General features: G+C 37.9%; 2 protein-coding genes across 2 annotated transcripts in view; one reads left to right on the top strand and one right to left on the bottom strand.

Moving 5' to 3' along the window:
* The window catches only part of Sprt (PDZ domain-containing protein sprite), a 145580-nt gene that overhangs the window by 74731 nt on the left and 51095 nt on the right, over nucleotides 1–19754 (top strand). The gene's annotated exons all lie outside the window — the stretch shown is intronic.
* The window catches only part of LOC143143693 (uncharacterized), a 103475-nt gene that overhangs the window by 75949 nt on the left and 7772 nt on the right, over nucleotides 1–19754 (bottom strand). Inside the window, exon 5 of the mRNA XM_076305266.1 lies at nucleotides 17890–18165. The gene's annotated coding sequence lies outside the window, so the exon portion shown is untranslated. The remainder of the gene's footprint in view (nucleotides 1–17889; nucleotides 18166–19754) is intronic.

Here is a 19754-nt window from a genome sequence, read left to right as displayed (position 1 = left end):
GATCAATGTGAAGTACGATGGGGCGCGTAAAATAAGACGCGTTTCTTTTTCAGCACCTCAGACAACGACCGTGCCTTCTGTGTCGTATATTTTGTTTCACAACTGAGCCACTTCGATTTTTAGACTTCCACTACCCTTCATCAGTCCTGCGGGACTTCTTTCTGGATTACTTCGCTGGAATTCGTATTATTTCGTGGGAATCCGTATTAGTTCGTTGGAGGGTATTACCCCGTAGGGTTGAGCGACCTTCGCTCATCGTTTTAAATAAGACGGAATAAAAAATTTTAATACTTTCAACAACTCTTTCCAGACGTAAATCATTCTAATCGCGAATACCTCTTCGTTTCTTACTTCATTGAACAAATCTTCAAAATGACATCGAATGAAGTTTCATTACCTCGTTTAAAAACAAAATTATTGTATTAGATTGTTCGGAAAGTCGTTTCGTTTTCCAAAATGGAGAATATATAATTTAATGAAATGTTTATACGCTCTAAAAATATCGTGTTTCATTTCCACCAAAAAAAAAACGAAACGACTTTCCCAACTCAATATATAATCCTACGAGATTCCATACTTACAACTCACCAATAAATAATTCCAATTATTTCGTCTTTCGATCCACTAATATTGCAACAGTGAATTATTCCGTGAAACAAACTTCACTTCACGATCCAAAAATCCTTACCAAGGAAAAAATTGTAACAGAAAGTTAACTCTTGTAGTCTCACTATATTTAATAACAACTTTGACTTCGCTGCATATGTATATAGAACAATGTTAAGGAAATACCCATGTGATTCATAAGCTGTCGCACATGCACGTGCCGTGATGTTGTACGATTTGTATTGATATAAGGAATAAAGGATAATCCTCGAACACATAGTAGATTTCCACGTGACTTGTGCGCTTCTGTCGCGGAAAATTGCAAACTAACGAAATCGAATTTACCTAACCGTTCGAGACCATCGAAGACCTGACCGACCTGATCATTTTCAATTTTCACAGTGGATTCAAGTGACGAAATCTTCCCTGCGCGCCATTTATATTTATTCAACGCGAACGACCCGTCGCCTCGCATGGCGGACAGCCATATGCGAGGCCGATCCTTATCGTACGTTGACTCGAATGTCTTCCACTGGTGAAAATTAAAATTCTTGTACTTGTCATTATACTTTCATGAGAGCATTGCCAACGGATTGATGAGGTCTCCCCATGAAGATATGTCCGAACGCGATCGTTATTGGATTATTTTTAATTACACGTGAAACGAATCGTTTCGTAATTCCGTAAATAGGCGTGTCTTTAAATAAGTTCGTGACTGAACTCGTTCTCATCGGGGAAAAGAAATAAGTTTGTTACTTTGCATTAGTACCATGAGTGTGTCGTCGTTTCAATATCGGACGATACACGCGAAACTCGGCTGGAAACAAAAATCGCTACCTGCTCCGCTTTCAAGACCACTGACGGTTCAGGACTGTCGCTTGGGAGTGAATTACTGTACTTGTTTACTTTAACGCTTCGTCTCTCGTCCGATCGCGGAAAGTTGCGAAGATGCATTGTCTTTGTCTCTTAGACGAGGCGATATAGGTGTACAAATTTAAGAAGATCCCAGAGGGAGTGGCCTCGTCGTGGAGAAGTGAGACATAGCCTAGTTATTGGGTGTTATTCGATAATGTTTAACGAAGGAGGAGTATTGAAACGCAACAAGAACCACAGGGGTTTCGAACGAAAACACACTCTCTTTGTTTCTTAAATAAGAAAATGTAGATGCACAAAGTGAATAAGATACTTGTAGTCCTTGTCACTTATCGATAATCTTAGAACCACTCCTCTAAATTTAGACCACTCCCTTAGGGATCTTCTTAAATTTGTATAGGTATGTGTAACGATACTGTAAAGGTCGTTAAGTTTTGTCACTTAAACATTCTCCCTTGTGCATCACGCGTGTAATATTACCATGAATTCGAATCTAAGGTTCTGCAATATTATCGATAGGAGAGTATGCAAGTGAATGAACAAACAAGGTAGAACAAGAAACAGAGAAAGTGGTATGGAAATTAATGGAAACCTTGTCTATGGTTATTATTTATTTAAATTTATTTAAAAAAGAATATACCTAACGTCTGCGATGATCTGTGTTTCGTGCAATGAAATTAATTTTATTTACGTGCAACGACTTATTTTCGAATAATTATATTTTCGGTGTTTCAACGAGTCGAGTTTATTCGAACTATTCGATTTTTTGTCGCCTATCAAATTGTTCGTTTCAACTTGCTGACGACTTTGATAAAAAGGGCGAAGGGAATAGATAGTGGTGCAAATGACAGACACGAACTACCATACTTTCGGACTCTCCTTGTGTGTATGTGTGTGTGTGCAATTTCTTTGAAGCGACGAACGAACACCAACATCAGACGGAACAATCGTTTCGTTATTTTAAATACTCCAAGGTCCAATTAACAGTATTATGTTGCGGTCCAAGCTACGACCCGACTAACACGAATATTCCCTTGCGACTGATTTTCAGCTTGGTACAAAGCCTCAGAAAATTCGTAGAAAGACTTGAAGTGCGCGTGTCCCATACGTGGGAAAATGGCTGCAGTTATCTCGACTCTGTGCTCGGTCAGAGATCGACCTTAACAATAACAAAGGTGATGAATCGTGACATTTATCACCGTCACTCGTCGAGTAGCCCTCGGTAGCAAATTGAATTTAATATTTATAAAAATATCATTCGATTGACTATACTGGCGCCACATTCAACATCTTCTTCTCCATTAAATTCCAAGATGCTCAACCGAGAAAGTATTTCGTTCGTAACAACCTTAAGGGTAGTTTCCACCCCCTGAACACGAATATCAATCGATACGTATTATAATAGACGAAAGGTAAACTTGGCTTTTGGAACCTTCAAAAGTCTGACAATTACTGACAAAAAGTCTGATATTGATCATAAATTTAAATACTAACCTAGTGTATTGGATAAAATATTAGAAAATGGTAAAACGATATTGTTTATTCAAACTGCTCTTCATTTAAAAAAATGCATTACGTATGAATTATTTGAGAAAAATTGTACTTTTAAAAAATGAGTCTCGACCTATGAAAGTTTCAAATATAATTATTCGAAAATAAACCTAATATTCTACTGTCTCGAGTGTCGTGTTTCGTTAATAATCGTACTAGAAAGCGGGTATTGGTACACCGAGAAGCTCGGTCTTTAATTTGTTTATCTTTCAGAATTTCCACAGCTTTCGTTTCAAATAAACGAACGACACAATAATGTTTCGGGTGTTGATGAAATCTGTTGCTCGGATTTGCGATGAAAAATTATCCCAATCACTGCTTGTATGTATTTCGTTATGTATTTCGTTCGCTCTATTGGATTCCATTCAATGTCCCCTTCGACTAGTTCGATCGATTGCGACACGAAATGTTCTACTCGTGCTTCGCGTATTGATAATTGTTCTGCGTCAAATCCAATCGCGGACAAAATGTTTCTCGTCCGATGTGATATTTTGAAATTAATCTCGCGTAACTGATGAACGAGAAAATGAAATTGCACGCAATGTGCGATAAAAACAGTTCCTTGTGACTTGACGAAATACATAACGTAAGTTCAAAATTGCAAAGGGGTGAACGCGAAGGTGGATGATCATCGAGAATCTCGCGAAGTTAGATAATTGTCAAGGATCTCTTTCGATTTTGTATCTTCCCTTAGAAGTTAAACTCGTTCTAATTGACGGAGAAGTGGAAGCAAGTGTGAAGAAAATTAGAAGTAACGCGAGATTTCTTTTTCTTTAAGAAACACGTAGCGAATAGAAGAAGTTGTGGACGCGACACAAAATGCTTGTCGAGAAAGAGCCAGGAGAAGAGAAACACGAGTGGGAAAATCGAGGAAAAAGACGCGAAATATTGGAAAGAAAAGGCCAACGAGGGGTGGTCGAACGGTGTCTCCTAATTGATGACCGTCGACCGAAGTAAGGACTCTTGAATCTGCAGTGTCCCGACGCACAGCTAATTTTATCAGTAGTTTAACCCTCGAACGAAGGACCAGAATCCGGGTTCATTCCCCAAACCAGAGTTCTATTGGTTCGAATGGACGGATTGCGATCGAAGTTTTACGTTATTGAATTCGTGAATTCTTTATTCGTTTATTTCAATGACTGCGAGCAAAACGAAAGCGGGTCAAAGCTCTTACAACTGTGACGTAAGCGTTACACGGGTCAAAATTGACCTGAAGCCGCTCGAACGAGGATTAAACGATTCGAGACGGGCGTGAAACGATAATTTTCGATCGTTCCTCGAGGTGTATTTGTACACACGATTGCTCAAGATTCGCTGTCATCGACCCGAGGTCAGCAACTCCTGGAACGCTGACACTGCTGGTCAGCATTTCGAGTTCAGTGACGTATCGTGGTTCCCGTTGGACAGTATAGATCGCTGCGTGACAATTACTGGAGGAACTGGAGGAATACAAAAACCCGTGAACCGTTTACGAGCCCCCTGGTGCTATTGGAACCACGGTGAGATCTTGGAGGCACCATAGGAGTTACTTTCTCTCGAGTTATCTAACCGTTCTTAGTATTGCTTAACCAGCGTCTTGGGTGTGCGACAACGCTCACGCACACCAATCAATGATTTCCTAAATGGCTGTCCTGCGACTGTCCCGACGCAAACAAGAAACAGGAGAACAGAAAGAAAGCAACACCATCTCGAGCAAGGTCTTAATACAGTAGACCCTCGATTATCCGATCTAATGGGGGCGAAGGGTTGGTTGGATAATCGAAAAGCTCGGAAAATCGAGGGACTTTTCCCCTTAAGACAATTGAAGAGATAAATACGTGCATTTAATGCATATTTAACACTAGATAATACACATACTACTAGATAATACATAATACATATTTAATGCATATTTAACCCTAGAACTACCGATAAATTTCGTAATATTGAGGTATACCTTATATATACATATATCTAAAAGAAAATCAATCGACGAGGAAAAAGAAGAATTTATAATATAATTGATCGCATGCGTAGAACAGAAAAATCATAAATGTCTTCGGAAAAAATGCCTTGGAATTTAAAGTAAATTTTATTACGAGAGTAATTGAAACCAGTTATTTTTACTGGTTGGTGACATCTGGTGTTAAATAATCTCGAGTTAAATTTTGAGTAGAATACAAATAGGAAACCGATGATACAATTGGTCAATGTTTTGGAACATTGCAAAGCAATTCGAAAGGATATCCGTTTTCGATTTAAGACTATAAAGCAATATGTGTATTTTCAAGTTGTATCGTTATTGCAGCGAATGAGTTTTTTGTTTTACAAATAGGTAGTCGGATAATCTGGGAAGCGGAGAATCGAGGGTGGAACAATCGGGGTACTACTGTGTATGTAAATAAAGGAGCGAACGTGCAAGGTAATAGAACGCGTAGATTTCTCGCCATTGGACACCAAATCCACCTTAATGTATTGCGGTAAAAGCTAAGGCGTAGGAGAAGAAAAATGGCTGGATATGAGGAGAGGCGGAGATAGGAGAATCTCTGTCTCGAATATGCGAGGCGTGTACATTTATTTAAATTTGTCGAAAGTTTAGGACAGGATCAACGCGTGAAGTATGGACAGCGAAGAAGTCTGGCATTGTTATGAAGCTGCTACGGGGTATTTTACTATTACGAGAAATGGAGGACTTTCGTATATAAAGGAAAAATATTCTTTATGTACAGAATGCGAAGAAAAAATATTCTTTATGTACAGAATGCGAAGAAAAAATATTCTTTATGTACAGAATGTAAAGGAAAAATGTTCTTTATGTACAGAATGTGAAGAAAAAATATTCTTTATGTACAGAATGTGAAGAAAAAATATTCTTTATGTACAGAATGTGAAGAAAAAATATTCTTTATGTACAGAATGTGAAGAAAAAATATTCTTTATGTACAGAATGTGAAGAAAAAATATTCTTTATGTACAAAATGCGAAGAAAAAATACTCTTTATGTACGAAAAAAATTCATAATGTTTTGTAATAATTTGATAGATCAAACGATGATCTACTAGGGACTGTTTGGGAAAATACGAGTCTCAAATCAGATTCCACGATAATAAATTTGTATATTCTCGAGTATTTAATGTAACGATTGTTCCTTTACGATTCAATCGTTATAATAATTTTGTCAACAAAGACTATTAAATGAATTCTATTCGTAGCTTTAACAAATGCAAAGGAAAACTTCTTTTAGACAGAGTTCTGGTTCAGAATACAATAAGGGTTGTTTGACTCGCGTTATCCATTACATTTGGAATTTAGGATCGAATAATACCAGCTTCGCGCTTCCCAATAACAATTCGATCAAGAACCGAACGATTGTTCTACTGATTGCGCAATGGCGTGTGAACGTCCATCGGTGGCGTATACTATAGTTCGCCACTCGTGCAGAACTCATTTCCTTCTTCTCGGAATTTTTCAATTTTTCATAAGTGTCGATACGCGACACTTCTGCGCGGAACTCGCCTAGTCGTGAAGCATTTCTCGATCCTCGACACGTTTGAAATTAACTGGTTCGCGAGCCTTTTAATTGATCACTATTACATATTTCACCGAGCACTTTGCGTTAGTGACACAATGTGAAACAACGCGATCAAATATCACTTAACCTTCTAATAGGCTCGTTTGAGAAATGCTCGCAATAATAGAGGGCTGAGGCCGAGCAAACGAAAGAATCGAATTAAGAGACCTAACCCGCCACTTGTCCAATTCGATAAAAGTAGTGACGAGATCGAGGGCATCGCAATAAATCTTCGTTACTGTAAATATTATTCTTACACGATCCCAACGTTAAACGAAAGCTTCAAAGTTTTCGTGTAATTTCATTCGTGATATTTATTATTCGCTTTATCGGTATTATTCGATACTTTTGAATAAAATTTTATTCTTATTATTGTATACTACATTACTGTACATAGATAAGTAAATAACGCGTAAAATAATATCGAATAACAGCGATAAATAATAATAACGAATATGTCTCGCTGTCTTTACAATTTTTATGTTCACTGCGAATGTTTCGTAATTATTATTTGAATCGATTGATTTCCTTCAGACAGTGTCGAAATAATTCTGTTAGTTGTCGTTCGATTTAACGTCGTTTCGAAAATAACGATTCAACTGGTGCACCGTGTTCCTTGAAATTGTTCGTACGTGTTTACTTTCGTAATTTTCACTGTGCATATCCACGGCAAGTAAAACGGCTCCCCTTTCATCCTGGATCCGTTCGAACGAAAGTATCATAGAAAGATATCAATCCGATATCGAGATTGGAGCTTCCATAAGCTTCGGAAAGTAGCTTAAGTCTAATAGAGATTCGATAGTACTTCGAATTCATTCGTCCCTACTCTCATGGAAATGGCGTATCTAGTGGAAGTAATGATTATCGTGGAACGTTTGACTGGAGAATCGAGCCTGAATCCCCGAGCCAGTGAACGAAACACCGAACCTATATCTATGACTCTCGACTGAATTTACTTGGAACAAAATTCTCCTAACCAATTTTCTACGCAAGAAACACCAAACGGGAAAAATGTTCGCAAACAACGGTACAAAGCGGATCGTCGAAAAGAAATAATCTATTTCCATAGTTCAGGAAGGAACGAAAACAATCTCCGGAATAAAATTAAACCGTCTCGAGGTAGAAACACGGTAACGGGGAAAGGAATCTTGCTCCTTATTAATTTATAACTTCGAAGTCGTCCGTGTCGTCGAAGGAGATCGTGTCTTCTTTCGTAAATGTTCAACGAATGATTAAACGGAAGTTGAAACGTGGAACAAAGTTTCCATCGAATACAACGGTTTCGGGGGCACTCGGTAAAAAGGGAGATGCGTCGGGAGAGCTAACGAAATTCGTTGCTCCGGAACTCGAAACGATGCAAAAACGAAATTACACGGAAACGAGAGCCACGTTTCCGTTTCACCTTCGATGGAAGTTTCAGCTCGCTGGCTCGCGCACACGCGGCTCTACGATCGTTGGTGTGAGCGCACGTTCGGTTAACGTGGCCGCGAAAATGGAAACGAGAAGCCTTTTTCGCGTCGTAACCGATGAAGAATCCCGTCGGGACGCATAGATGGATAAAAAATGTGCTCAACGATGGTTCTTTATCTCGATGCCCGAGTCTCTCGGGTCTACATATTCGAGAAGTCGAGAAACTGTGAAAAGATGAGGCCACGTCTAGGCGTCGAATCTCCGAGATCGGAGATCAACGTTGGACGTGCGAAGCTTGAAATCCGTCGAGATCAACGTCAGACGGGGTCAATGATAGTCGAGAGCCTCCAATCTAAATGATAATGCTGCGCGCATGATTATTATACAGAACGTTTGAACAAAAAAAAGCGCGGGCGAAGGTCGTTCCGAACGATTCGAGACGAACAACGGAACGAAAACGTCGCAACGAACACGCGATGACGAAATACGGAGTCAGGGGTGAGTTAGGTTCATCGGGCAAATGGGGATACTATAGGTGGAGTCGCAAAAAAAAGAAGAATATTTTTCCGTTTGAAGCTTCTGTGGGTAGAACGAGACAAATCAACGACGAAATACAGAGTCAAGGGTGAGTTAGGTTCATCGGGCAGATGGTGATACTGTAGGTAAAGTCGCAAAAAAAAGGAAGAATATTTTCCCGTTTGAAGCTTCTGCGGGTAGAATGGGACAAATTCAATTACTTAACGATCACAGAAATGTATCTGAACACAATTTTTGAAGTAGGAGAGGAGGGGTTGATGTGATAGGAAAGGTCAAGGTTTCGAACGTTCTGTGGAGAACTCAAAGGCTAGAACGAAGCAGAGTTTGTAGGGCACGGATGATAAAGTGTTTACGGGAATGAACCACGTAGCCAAAGGTGAGAAGTCATTATTGAAGTGGTTACGTTACAAAGTTACATTTGAGTACTGTTCCTCAACGTTTTTATTACTTCCAGAAGATGTGTATTACGCTACTTCCGATCATACGGGTGATTGATGAACCAAGATTCATCTTTGGAATACAATAATACGTATTTAATAAATATAATATATTCTATCCTTGAAACCTGAAATCTATTTCAAACTTTTGAAATAATTACCATTCTACACCGATTCATGTTACTGGTCTTGTCCAGGTTAAATGTTCCTAAATCTTTAGATTGCTCCGTCACAGATAAACCTAGATCAGTTACTTACAATAATTGTAATTATTGGTGTCACTGAACGAAGAAGAATGCTCGAAGTTCCATAAATTATCAAATTGATTTATTTGTTTCATTACGCGTCAATCTTTCCAATTCCCTCTTGACAATTTTCACATTTTATTCTTTTCGCTACAAGAAAGAAGAACGTCATAATATATAATACTTTGCCCTTACGTAACGGAGCGAACTCTGTCCATTAGAGTCGTTCGTACGTCATTGTGATAAATATTTCCCAAGTCAGTATTAATTAAACGCAATATCATCGAGAATTTAATTTTTTGCAACTCGAACGTAACGAAGAGAGAGAGAGAGAGAGAAAAAAAAAGGAAAGAAGTGTACGTCTTGAGAAATAATTCTCGGTTTGGTCGAACCAGTGCCAAAAACAATGTCGACCTGGCAATCGGACAAGCCTCACCAGCCACATTATACCCTGAGCTGTCAACAACAGTCGTAACTCCGAAGATAAATGCGCGTCTAATCTTTAACATTAAATATCTCGTAAACTATTAACCGTCTGCCCCCAAAATCGTATATCATTGACTTCGGTATTTCAAGCGTTATCACCGTGTAGGAAGCTCGTTAAAAAATGAGTTACACCTGGGGAGCCCTCCTTGTCAGACAGTTATACACTCGTTGAAATATCGTTCCACTACACTAATGCACGAATCGTGTTCGTGAAAGAGGGTGGTTCTTCCTAGGCTCGTGGCGCTTGCATGTTTCTTCGCAACACGTTCAAATGCATCTATAGCAGTGGTGCGATATTTTTTTGCATCGAGTGCGTACGTTATCGTTCAATTAATCATGGTATTGGTCGCAGACGACTATTATTTACCACGATTGCGTACAACGTTCTCCAAGATCTCTAACTTTTAATATTAGAGTCGTTTAAAGACGTCAGCGGTGGTTTTGAATATTTTTTCACGCATGTTTCTTCGCAACACGTTCAAATGCATCTATAGCGGTGATGCGATATTTTTTTGCATCGAGTGCGTACGTTATCGTTCAATTAATCATGGTATTGGTCGCAGACGACTATTATTTACCACGATTGCGTACAACGTTCTCCAAGATCTCTAACTTTCAATATTAGAGTCGTTTGAAGACGTCAGCGGTGATTTTGAATATTTTTTCACGCATGTTTCTTCGCAACACGTTTAAATGCATCTATAGCGGTGATGCGATATTTTTTTGCATCGAGTGCGTACGTTATCGTTCAATTAATCATGGTATTGGTCGCAGACGACTATTATTTACCACGATTGCGTACAACGTTCTCCAAGATTTCTACCTTTCAATATTAGAGTCGTTTGAAGACGTCAGCGGTGATTTTGAATATTTTTTCACGCATGTTTCTTCGTAACACGTTTAAATGCATCTATAACGGTGATGCGATATTTTTTTGCATCGAGTGCGTACGTTATCGTTCAATTAATCATGGTATTGGTCGCAGACGACTATTATTTACCACGATTGCGTACAACGTTCTCCAAGATCTCTAACTTTCAATATTAGAATCGTTTGAAGACGTCAACGGTGATTTTGAATATTTTTTCACACATGCATTCGCAATTCGGATTAAAAAGTAATCGTTCGTTTCTCATTCGCGAAGTTTACTGACGGAGTGGTTGGTAGGTCTTATAATTGGATTCATATATGTAGAAACCAATTGCACGTTTACATTCGAGAGACTGTTTGTATGAATACTAAAGTATGTCAAAAGACGATAGTGAGCTGGTAATTCAAACGTATTTCACCTAGTTGCTAGCTTTTTTAGATTAGAATCGATCTAATCTAATTTCACAATTACGCAACCGGAACGTTGATTATCATTGATCGCATTCTCTGAGTATAATGAGTATAAAATAGTTTTGGAATTGTATTCGATGAAAAATACGATTAGATTAAAATCTGGTAGAACAATTGAACAATTTCTGGTTGTTGTGCTACTTTCTTTTAATTACTTGGTCTTAAACTTTGAGAGTCTACAATTAATCCACAAATATCGACAATAACAAGTTGCAGTTCACTCACTTTTTTTCTCTTAAAAACATTTCTCTACTCTTCTTGAATTAATTATCGACACACGTAATACGAGTTGTAAATAATTTCAAGCAAACATTAAACCACGTTTCTTGAACTTTCAATGGTATTGTTATTTAAAGAACAACACCAAATATTACTCGACGTTGAACGAGATGTTCAAAACGTTAAGAAACAATTCCATTCACAGGAAGTCCATAATTTTTCAAATGCAATCGAAATGAAAAACATTAAAACAGTGCTTTTAAACCTCCTTCTTTGTGTCGTTACAAACATTAACTGCATAAACGAATGCAAATCTATTGAATTACATTTCACGTGATTCTAAATTATTGCTTCAAAGGAAACCGCCGGCTTTATTTATGTCGGTCGTTCTCCATCGCAGCTGAGCTCGTCCCATTCCCAGATGAATTGGGATTTTGTACATCGTTGATTGATCGAGACAATATTACCATGTTTGCAGACAATTAATTCACGTTGAACCGATTGAAACGCAAATGCTACGAGACATCGTCGTATACATCGAACGTATTGCTTACTTTTTTATTTTTTTTTTCAATTTTGCGAACATGTGGTAGACGTGGGTCGATTTTAAGGGAGAGAGTGAGAGCTTTTACATCGTTGGTCGGTTCAGCTTTTTCAAAGACCCTTAGGTACATACAAGCCACGAACAATCCCTCTTTGAAAAGCGCGCAAGGTCTCACGTGCAAGGTATTATACGGCGGGGTTTATATTTATGCGGATAATAAGGACGGAATACACGTTCCCGTCTCTGTACACGATGTCAGATACGTTACGTGCGCAAAAGGTACACCATAATCCTTCCGTGTACCGCATAGAAATCATAGAGCACCCTGTATTTAGTAAATACTATTTACCAGCTCGGTACATGCGATACCGAGCGAAATTCGTTCGCGTTCGGTCAAGTTTTCTTCGGTTTGAACGTTTTCTAGAATTCTTTTTCCATCGTTTCTCGATAATAAGTAACCGTAGAGATCGAAGCACAAACGGATCTCTTTGAAAGCTCGCGCTTTCGATGAAATCGTTAATAAGCGATAAAAAATTACGTGAAAAATCAAGATAACAAAGAATCGAATCAGGAACATTCTGTTATTTCATTGATCGCGAGACAATTACCCCGAACGTTTGTAACGTCCTGATGTAAGTAGAATGCATGTTGATTTTTTGTTACGAAAGAACAGTTTCGATTTAGAATACGTGTACAATTTAAATATATTTTGTTTCTACCGCTCAATCTTTCATTCAATAAATGAATAATAATTTCTAAGTTTCTAGTTAACAAAACTACACACAGTTGTTCGTACCGTACTATTTACGATATACAATAATCTAAACATTATATATTCTGTTGCGAAAGTTTTGGCAAACGTTTGTCTTCCTTTGAATAATTTTTTACACTCAACGAGCAAAGCGTTCGATCGATACGCTCGATTGTGAACAAATCGAAACGAACACGAGTGAAATATTTCGTTCGTGTGATCTCGAGAAGTGAACTCTCTTTTCTAGGGTGGTGTTTTTCAAAAAAGCTTGGAAACCACTTCTCTAAACAGAAAATCTTCGTCTTTGCAGACATTCGGTCCCAACTCGTAAGAACCAGGTCGTTAAGAAAGACGTCAGCTAGCGACAGATGTTTCGACCGCGTTTACGACTTAATTGTGGGCGCGCACGAGACGATCTGATTGCGGTAGTAAAACAAACGATGTGCAGAGAGGGAACACACGGACTTAAGAGGGCCAGACAGATCGCTTTTAACAAAGTTCTCTCTTAGTTGAACAAATAACTATGCGAATATCTAATGGCGACTTGAAAGAACTACATCGAACTATGATAAATCCACAGATCGACAGATCACCTTTGAGAAAGTCTCTCTTAGTTAAACAAATAACGATGTAAATATCTAATGGCTACTTGGATGAACTACATCGAACTATGATAAACCCACAGATCGACAGATCACCTTTGAGAAAGTCTCTCTTAGTTAAACAAATAACGATGTAAATATCTAATGGCTACTTGGATGAACTACATCGAACTATGATAAACCCACAGATCGACAGATCGCCTTTGAGAAAGTCTCTCTTAGTTAAACAAATAACGATGCGAATATCTAATGGCTACTTGGATGAACTACATCGAACTATGATAAATCTGCAAATCGACAGATCGTCTTTGAGGAAGTCTCTCTTAGTTAAACAAATAACGATGTAAATATCTAATGGCTACTTGGATGAACTACATCGAACTATTATAAATCTGCAAATCGATAGATCGCTTTTGAGGAAGTCTCTCTCAGTTAAACAAATAACTATGCGAATATCTAATGGCTACTTGAATGAATTATATCGAACTATGATAAATCTGTAGCAACAACTATGATGCTGAAATTACTATGAACATACTACCTTTCTTGCATACTACCCTTCAAAATGCAGACTTTCGATGATTTCCCTCGACCCTTGACACTGTTACAAATTGACTACCAACTGATCGATTTTCAATCGGACTTCGTTCTTAAAATTTCTCACATGCAACGTACATTTATATTACATGTATCTGTGCCCATAAAACTGCATGTGCATTCGTTCTTCTTTTGCAACCGATAGCTAAACTAAACATTCATTGGGACATCTTTGAAGAGGTTCAGAAAGGAACATAACGAACTATCTGACGTTGAATGTGATCTTTAGACAAATGTTGATCAACATAATAATCATAGATCAACTTAAGAACTATGCGATATTTCGTTGCTGTTATCATTAAAGTTTGAACTTCCCCTTATATCAGAGTCTGTTTTATGCATACCTGTGTACGATTTTCAAATTACAAAAACTGTCGAGAAATGTTTCAAACAAATTTGTACCGTTTCTGGAGGCTTGTTAATTAGTAGGAAAAAGGTATACGAAATGTTTTAGATGAATTTTTGCGACACATGTTCAAATTGCATTGGTAGCAATTCATGTTTCGGTGTTACACGGTCGAGTATAAAAATAACCGCAATTCGTGAAACTGAACGAGAAGAAAGTAATTTTTCTTTTCATTTGATTATGCGTGTATGCAGTAATGGAAACGAAAGACTATATTAAATCTGGGTGTGCCCGATGTGGTATTTCCCAAAGGATAAATGCCGTCACCGTCCCTGCAAGTTTTGCTCGGTATTAAAACTTCGCTAAACTTGTACTTACATTAGCAACCGCCCTTTTTCCTTTCACGGATGAAAGGAATGATTTATTAGGGATAACTGAACCTGTGTAATGACCGAAGAACTTCCACATGAAGATATAGTAAAGTACTTCTGAATCATAATTATGATTTCCAAGACCTTTCGAACTCGTTGCGCAACAAACGAACGATATCGAAATTAGTTTCGTCAACAACGTCGCGAACCAACTTATTATTTTTCTAACTCATCGATATTTGTCATCGATATCGACAAATTCGTTCCAAAGAAGGAAAACTGTTTAATTATGTATGTTAATTCGCGATTACAGTGGTTACTTCCGTGGCAAAATATTTAAAATAAATTGAAAATTGTACTTTCGAGGATATCAAGTATAAATTTGATGTATTTAATTTCCGAATCGATCGAATTCCAGTAGAAACATATAAATAACGAAGAGACGATTAACGAACCTTGAATTAAGTTTCGATTGTCTCGAATGTGATCGAAATTTTCTCGAGCCTGTAAAAGGTTTTCTTTTTATACGTAACTTGCAGAAATCGATGTACTGTGTTAATACGATGAGGAGCACAAATGAGAATATTTTGTTTCACGTTCAAAATGCGTAAATAATAACACGTGTTTCGTTTAGGGGAGAGAGTTCATCAAAGTTACGTAACTGTCGCTCGAATGTGGTGCTTGAAGCAATCCAAACACTTTTTAGACCGGTAGAAATAATATTATATAATGTTTTCGACTCTATTTTGAACCATCTTCGGTTACAATCTTCTATTATTTCTTATAAAATGAATGTAAAATATATGAAAAGAAAATGATCACAGAGGCAAGTACTAAATGAAAGTTTAGCAGTAATCGTCTAAAGAATTTATAACAATTACAAATGTTCGTTACCATGGAAGTAATTAATAGCAGTAGTTTCTAATGAAAAATAAAAACAATTGTACACTAAAACGGAGCCAATAATAGTGAATGAAGAAAAGTACAATATTTATAAGAAATAGAAAGTATCGTTTTCTTCTTGTATATTTTGTTTTAGATTTTTAATAATAAATTATTCGATTAACAATTTATCGATTCTGTTTTAAAATCGCTGAAGTGTAACCGAGATGGGGTTGATAACGTTTAAATAATTAATCGATGAAAATCAAAGAGACTGTTCGCGATAAGAGAAATGTTTACGTGCAAAAAGTCAAACTTGATTTTTAATTTTTTCCTACATTCTGAAAAGGTCTTTCATAAAATATCGTATAGAGAAAAATATTAAGCTAATTTTATCGACCGTTTAAATGGGGTAACTGTGCCGTATTTAACGAGTGAATTTAAATATCAGTTTAATCTGGCAAAGAAAACATTTACAGCTAGAATGCTCGACACAAAAGAAGCTAGAGACGTTGCACGTATACATATTAATCCGCTATTTCTGTACAAGCTTTATGTTGATGCACTGAATAAATTAGCTTTCATTTAGCGTACTTTGCTCGGACCAACTGCTCAAGTTATTACCTGCATGTTCCTCCTTCGATCGATTCACAAATACTTTCAGAGACATTTTCTCCAACCAAAAACTATCCAAATCCTCGCATTTAAAATTTCCACTTTTTCTACCACCGTCAATTCTATCTTCCACATTTGTGATCTATATTCGACTCGAAACGATCGACAAACGTAGTCTATAATTACAAACAATATTTTAATATTGTTTAGAATTATCCTTAAATCGCATTAGAACACGAAAATTGCTACTCCTCTCCCTTTGTTTCGTTTTAAATTATATTTACCATGAAACGTGATAAGTAAGAACGAAAGAATATTGATTCCCGATTAAAAGAGATGCAAAATTTCGATATTAATATACAAAGCTGTATCGCGTCGTTAACAGGAGAAAAAGCACTAGGTGAGAACCGTATTTTGTTACGTATGAATACGAAATTGTCGCCTACGGAGAAAATTGGCTCGTAAATGTTCATGTGCTACGAACCGAAAACGAAATACTACTCGAAATTGTGTCGAACGTATCAGTCGGGATGTTTATCAGAGATATACAACGTAAAACATATGCGCAACCATCTGGCTCCGAATAAGTGGAATCGATTTTATTGTTAACAACTTCTTGTCTACATTAATCTTGCCGATGAAATTGTTTCGGGTGCACGTGCATCGTGTTTCAGCAAACAAAATTCATTTTACCAGCTCGTATTTCAATTATTTCTTCGAAGATGGATTCTTTTTACTCGAGTCGTAAAATTACGTTACACATTGATATAAAAATACATCGAATACTTCATTCGCTATCCAATCGTTTCCATACGCGTGAGTTAATAAATTTGAAAACGACGATGGAGATTCTCTAATATTTCAATTATTTACGAAGCTGTATATTTCCAATTATGGAGATTGAGAAAAGATAGCTCATCCTTGGGAAAACAAATTTGAATTATACATAAATTCATATCTACCGTCGTACGTGTACCTACCGTCTATTTTCCTCGTTAAAATTATATATATATACATATTACCTTTTGGTTCCGTTTTTAAATTGCTTACCATTTAAATCGTTACATTTACCTCAACAAATATCCATTCATTCGTGTTTATACACCTCCCTTCTCTTTTAATCAATATCGATAGGTAAAAGAGCTCCGATAAAGTACCTGGTTTCCGTAAAATAATTCTCTCTCCCCGCAAGAAAGACTTCCACGAACATCAAGTTGAATTTATTCATCAAAGGAACGATCAAAATTTATGTAACAAAGCTATCTATACTTTTACCCCGTATTTCCCTTCCGTAAAGACCGAGGCATCAAAGGATATTTACGGTGTGGTAACCGCGTTTCAAAAATTCTCGAATGAAAATTCAACGGATTACACACGGTGATGAACAATCATAATTCTCGAATGTATCGTACGTGACTCGTCCTTACCTTCCTCGGTGAAATTCGATTAAAAGATCACTGAATAAAAGCGCAAACAGTGTCGCCCGCGGGGTAATAAAGACAACGGTTAATTGCAAACACCGGTTGCCACCGTGTTTTAAAAAAAAAAAAAGAACACGTAATTCTCGACTTCGACTTCGTCCTCGTTTCTACCTACGAACTGTCTCTCTGAAATTCAACTTGTGCACACAATCGGTTCCACGGTAACGATTACCCGCCTTCGCTCGAAAATGTTTACCAATGAACGCGAATTCATTGTTAATGCAACCGGGCAAATATTCCCGAAAATTGTGCATCGGTTTACCGGGTAACAAACCGAATGAAGAACTAGGTATTGATCGCGTGATTCGTTGAAATTCGATTGCAGGTTGTACCGTGTTCGGTAGCGAGTTTCAAAAATTCGTGAAGACGAGAAAAGTCTCGAGGAGCGAAGGAAGCTGCTTCTCGCGAAGGATAGAAAAATGAAAGAAAACGTAAAAGGACTCACCGTCGTCGTCGAATTGGGATCCGTAGATACGCTTCTTCCGCTTGAAAGCACCTGGGGAAGATGGTGACGGTGAGAGGGGTTGGATTTCGTTGGAAAAATTCGAAACCGGTTTACGTAGAACACGGTATCGATCTCGTATCGAATCGCGTCCCTCCAAATTAACCGTTGCGTCCGCTAACAATTATCTCGTGCGATCCTCTCCTCCATGACGAAGCTGCCGGTGATTAACACCGACGACAGCAGAGGGTCAACGATCTTTTCGATTTACAACCAGTGCTGAAAAACAACGGGAAATCACCGTTAAAGCATTGTCTCGATGGGATTTCAATTTTCTTCGATACGTTAAAACCCGAGATCGATCGATTTCTAACGATTTTTATAAATTGAAAATAGAAGAATCACCGTTAACACATTGTCTCGATGAGGTTTCAATTTTCTTCGATACGTTAAAACCCGAGATAGATCGATTTCTAACGATTTTGATCAATTGAAAATAGAAGAATCACCGTTAACACATTGTCTCGATGAGGTTTCAATTTTCTTCGATACGTTAAAACCCGAGATAGATCGATTTCTAACGAGTTTGATCGATTGAAAATAGAAGAAGAACGGAAGGTATATAAATACTAATAGAGTAATTTTTATAGCTTTGTTGTTGGTAAAATTACGTTTGATTTGTTAGAAATTTGATAAATATACAATAGAACGATAGGAGGAATAAAAGAGGCGGTACGATAAAAATTCTCGTCTATTTTTACAGTTTTGTTACTAACGCGACGAAGTTACGTTCGGTTTGCGACGAATTCGATAAATGTGTAAGGGAACGATACGACGGATACAGATGCCGGCGAAAGGATTAGAATTGTCGTAAATTTTGATATTGTTCTTACTAACGCGTCGAAATTACGATGAAATACGATGCTCGATGAATAAAGAAATTGTAAGAAATTCGATGAATATAAACTAGAACGATATCGAGGGATGTAAATACGAGCGAAACGATCGAGGTTCTCGTCAATTTTTATATTTCCGTCGTCGATGCTCGAAATTACGTTCGATTCACCGTATCGCGGAATGCAAGGTGTTTACACAAGGGTGTTACTCCCTTATCCGGTTTTTCTCGTTCCGAACCGGAAGCAAGGGAACAATCCCTTCGAAGGTTCCAAGTGTCCGAGAGAATCGTTTCAGGAACCGCCGGGAACAGCTGCAACGAGGCGCGTTATCTTACAACGGAATCGATTCGGCCAATTAGACAGTAACGCTTTAACCACTTTCCGAAGAAAAATCCGATTCCCGATCAACGACCGTCGTCGAACGAAACGATCCCGCGTGCGTACGGAACAAACACGAAGAAACCACGAAAAAATCGAAACGGAAAAAGAAAAAAATGATAACGATAAATGAATAAATAAATACAAAAAAAAAAAAAAAAAAAAAAACGAAACTCTCGTTCTCGCGCGAAATGTCACCCTGTCCGACGAAGCGTACGCGACCGAGTATTGTGTGCGCGATCGGTTGCATTTAAGCGCGAAATGCCAATTCCCGCGACGACGAGAGAGAATTAATCGAGTTAAATTCGTGGAGTGTCGCGCGAGTATGAAAATTCTCCCATTTCGTATTTTTTTATTTTGTATTTTTCTTTTTTAAATTTTCCAACCCGTCCGAAACTTTCGAAAACGATCGAGGAATGAAAAGGGTGTCCCGTTGTCGCGGTCGAGAACTTACATCGTGAACACCGGTTCTTCGGTGCGAAGAACGCGACCGATAATCCGTGAACAACGCAGCGCGAGGTGCACGTCGCAGAACAACACTGTCGAGGTAATTAGTCGATCCACGGATCCAGCCACCGTTTGATCTCGAGTGGC

Source organism: Ptiloglossa arizonensis, chromosome 2, assembly GCF_051014685.1.
Source record: "Ptiloglossa arizonensis isolate GNS036 chromosome 2, iyPtiAriz1_principal, whole genome shotgun sequence".
Classification (NCBI taxonomy): domain Eukaryota; kingdom Metazoa; phylum Arthropoda; class Insecta; order Hymenoptera; family Colletidae; genus Ptiloglossa; species Ptiloglossa arizonensis.
Note: the sequence above shows the minus strand (reverse complement) of the source record. Positions and strands in the feature narration are given on the sequence as shown.